General features: G+C 42.9%; 1 non-coding gene across 1 annotated transcript; it reads right to left on the bottom strand.

Moving 5' to 3' along the window:
- Window positions 1-3,406: 3,406 nt before the first annotated feature.
- Window positions 3,407-3,513, bottom strand: LOC111516679 (U6 spliceosomal RNA). The gene has a single exon (XR_002723707.2). It is a non-coding gene; the product is annotated as a U6 spliceosomal RNA (small nuclear RNA).
- Between the last annotated feature and the right edge of the window lie 733 nt (window positions 3,514-4,246).

Genomic DNA, 4,246 nt, shown 5'->3' with positions numbered 1-4,246 from the left:
CCACCATCAATCAGCTGAAAGAGGAATCATCAAGACTCTATTAGACCGTGCTTTCGGGCGCGGTAACATGAAGGAAGGTCTCAAGAAGGAACTAGACATCATCAAAAATGATTTTCAACGGAATGGCTACTCCAAAGCGATGGTAGAAAAGACCTTGGCTAAAAGACAGCAGGAACCTCGCAAGGAAGAGAAGCCGTCACAACCAGTGTGAGTATGAAAATTCTATATTGGTGAAACTAAGAGGCCATTGAATTTTCGCATTGCCGAGAATAAGAAACACACACAGCGAGGAGAAACCAGCAAATCAGGAATAGCAGACCATGTTTGGGCCCATCAACACAACATCGAGTGGTGCCAAGCTGGGATCATACACAGAGAGGAACATTGGTTTAGGAAAAAATTCAAGGAAGCCGCATACATGTTATCCAACAACGTTTTCAGCCAAGCTAGCGTAGAGATACGCAACCTATGGAAACCCATCATCAAGCGAAAAATGATTAAGCGGTCATCTCCCACTGAACCAGTGAAGCGTTCTATTTTTACTTATATTTTATTTCGATATTATTTCATTTCAGGTTATTTTTGCTTGATATATTTGTTGTTTTCAGCTATTCATTTTCAATTCTTCTTTTTCAGTTGTTTCAGGGATTTCAAATCATTTTATATATTAGACAATGGAAGTCCGAACTAGTGAAATTCATCATGAAACATTGTCAATCAACTTCAAACAAACGTTGCAAAAACATGTTGACTCATCAACAAGAAAGTGTATTCGTGTGAGTTTTCGAGTTTTATTCGTTTGATAGACTTATTGATGCCATTATGTGCGAAATATAACATCGTTCGAATGTCTGCCACGGCTTCTCTAGGTGGAACGCATTCTAAATTTCCAATTTTCCAGGACTCTGAGACATGAATCAGGCTGAATTTGATTGATTGCATGGGTTATGTTGGCTTTGGGGACTGTTGTGATCAGTGGCTCATTTGCATACACCTTCGACTCAAGAAAAAACCACAAGAAAAAGTCTAACAGGGTTAAATCGCACGATCCCAGTGGCCAGTTCACATCACATCCACGTGAGATGACCATGCCCTCAAATCGCTCATGCAGAATATCCAATGTGACATGAGCTGTCTGGTCGTCCTGATGACGCATATATCGTTGGTGTCCAGACCCAATCCAGTCCAGAAGAAGTTGGTGATCATCGACCTCTAGTTTTTGCCGTTGACAATGGTGGCCTGGTCAACGTCGTTCTCTGCCAGCCTGAAATCTATACCAAACAGTGACTTTTGTAATGCAGTGGACGCTCTTGGATCCTATGTGGATTGGTACCGTCCCAAATTCGACAATTTTGTTTGTTCACTTACTTACCCATTCATTCAGAAATAGGTCAAATCGGTGAAGATGATATTTAGATTGAGCTCAGGGTCAGTTGCCAATTGCTCCAGAGCCCATTCAGCGAACACACGTCGTTGTCCATGGTCGTTTATCTTCAGTTCCTGACTCAGTTGCATTTTGTACGAGGTTGGCCCAAGTTATGGCACAGAATTCGCCAAGTTGTGGTCAGCGAAAGGACAAGTTCTTGTGAGAGACACGAAATCGACTGCCTCAGATTCTCCTGCACACTCTGACAGACAGCGTCGATGTTTTCGGCAGATCTTGCGTGTTGTCGATATATAGGTGTTGGTCGATCGTTTACTGAACCAGATCGAAATCAAAAAATCCTTCATTGCCTATTTCTCTATAGTAAATCAAAGGTCCAATATACAGAGTATATATACAATATTTACATCTTTTCCACAAACGGGAGTGGGTGGGGGGCTGGAAAAGGGTTGGTGAAGGAAAGGGGAGGATCACCATCGAGCCCCAGGACGTCCATGGGGTGAAATGCCACCACATAAACCTACGACAGGCTAATGGGAGGCGCCCCCCATAGTGTTAACAGGTGGCTTTCTGCCCAATAGAGCTTTATTCCAGCATTCAGTCCAAGACTTCCCGCTTTCTGCCGAGGCTTTCGCCAGATTTATCGAAATATTGCGATTTTGATACCTCGCAACTAAGTATACACAGTGGGTGTAACAGGATTATCACTAGCCCCCTGGAAAAAGTTCGTGAAGAAACCAGGTAAGAGTAATTCTGATGTCACGAGAATACGAGAATTATAACCAGTTATTCCATGAACTAAGCGCGATCGTATTCGCGTCGTTCATGGAAGATATCTAGCATTTCATAAATCATCCCGTGTTTACGGGGCTGGGGATGATAACTCCTAAGCGCCGTGATATCTCTCGTCAGCGGGCTTTTTGGCAGAAAGAACTTGAATAATTCATATGACAGCCTTCTGATGTGTTCAGTGACCGTCTCGACTCCTGCCAGATGTAACAGATCATTCAATGAAATGTATCTGTCATTGTTCGTGCAGATATGGAGCACCTTATTACGCATCGTCTCGAGTCTCCGAAGAGGAGTCCTCTTGAGGCTGCAGAATACGGGACAAGCGTACAAAATAGCTGGTCTGATTACATGTTTGTAAATTAGCAGCTGGTTGTCAACACTAAGCTTCGAGTTCCGTGCAATGAGCGGATACGTGCGTATAACCGCAGCACCCGCACGTTGGATCGCCAAGCTCAAACGTTCCTGAAAATTCAGGCGCTTATTCAGGATAACTCCCAGATATCGTGCGCTCCTCTGCTCGTCAACGTAATTACCCTTTACTCGCAACTTCCCGAAGATCTTCACGTTAGTAAATTTTTTCGTGAAGTCGGCGAGTACGGTTTCATTAGATTTAATTTCGATTTTGTTATGCTCGAAGTACGGCACAACCAACCTATCGAGGTGGATCTGAAGCTGTTGCTTCGCCACCTCGCCCGAAAAAGAACGTGCGCGTATCGCAGTGTTATCTGCGTATATACCCACATTCGTTCTCGGAAACATCGGAAAATCGTGCGTATACAGAGAGTACAAATGCGGTGACAGGTAGGACCCCTGCGGGACACCTGCTTTTATTGGATAATACGTAGATGTGGTTCAGTTCACTATCACACGAAAAGTTCGGTAGCTCAGGTTGAAGAATCCTAATCACAAATAAGGGCATGCCAGCCGATCACATCTTGGCGACAAATCCCTTTATCCAAACTCTATCGAGAGCTTTTTGGATCTCCAACAGGACCATAACTGTATTCCTCCCCTGGTTGAAGGATTCCAACACGGATCAATTGGGAAGATGTATTCCGACCTCGCCGCAACCCGAATTGCTCTCCGGGGATGAGTTTCATCCTATCTTCCAGGCGAAAAAGTCTACTCAAGAGAATTTTATCAGTGACCTTCGCCACCGCACTGAGCAGCGACATCGAGCGATAACTATCGCTCGAGCGGTGGCGCTCGCTTCCAGACTTATGGATGGGAAAAAATGTAGAACGCTTCACGATTTTGCCTGTCATCCTTGAGCAGGGCCCATGCTAATATTCTCTGCATCGTTTCAATTTTAGTATGTGTACCGCTGAAGCGGGTACTTTACTGAAGCACTAGACCCAAATTTATCCACAAAATGGATGAAGCGCGCGGTACGTTGCCATAACCCATTGAGATGAAACAATTTTATTGTTGTTGTTGAATGCTATATCCGTCCATAGTGAATAAATGACAACTGATTTGACAGATGTTGTTTCAACAAGATGGCCGTTATCAATTCTCAAAGTTTGGAAGTCCCAGTTAGCTGTTAATTACTCTGAAAAAAAATCTCGGTAGGTTCATTTCACGAAGACGCTGTTTTCCGAATGAAAAAGTTTTCAAAGTCTTGAACAAGGCATATTATGTTGAATTTTGAAGTCATAGTTACTAAAGTTTGCTGCGTGCTTTTGAAATATACTGTTCTCGGTAGAATCAGGCGTGATGATGATCACTCTTTACCGAAAAATGAAGCAGACCAGTTCAGTTGAAGACATACACAAAAATGCAATATTTATTCACACATAAACTTCAGTTCCTAACAATTTCATTATTGCTACAAGAAAAATATTCCTATAGAGGTACCTGATGATAGTATTGACGTTTATTTACAAAAAAGATTATCGAGTTCGCTTCACTGCAGCGGTTTATGAATCTGCAGGTGGTGCAGAAAAATATCTTTGGCCCGGAATTATTATCAGTGGAGTTTTGAACAAAGTGTTAATTGTGAACACAAATCAAAGCAGAAAATGAAGCACTGTCCTCGCCGCAATAAAACAAACTTGTTTGGGTTATTCA

Source organism: Leptinotarsa decemlineata, unplaced genomic scaffold, assembly GCF_025532065.1.
Source record: "Leptinotarsa decemlineata unplaced genomic scaffold, Ldec_3_MD MMD2_tig00000035_RagTag_RagTag, whole genome shotgun sequence".
NCBI classification, from domain to species: domain Eukaryota; kingdom Metazoa; phylum Arthropoda; class Insecta; order Coleoptera; family Chrysomelidae; genus Leptinotarsa; species Leptinotarsa decemlineata.
The sequence above is the reverse complement of the archived record's forward strand: the minus strand, read 5'-3'. Positions and strand labels throughout refer to the sequence as shown.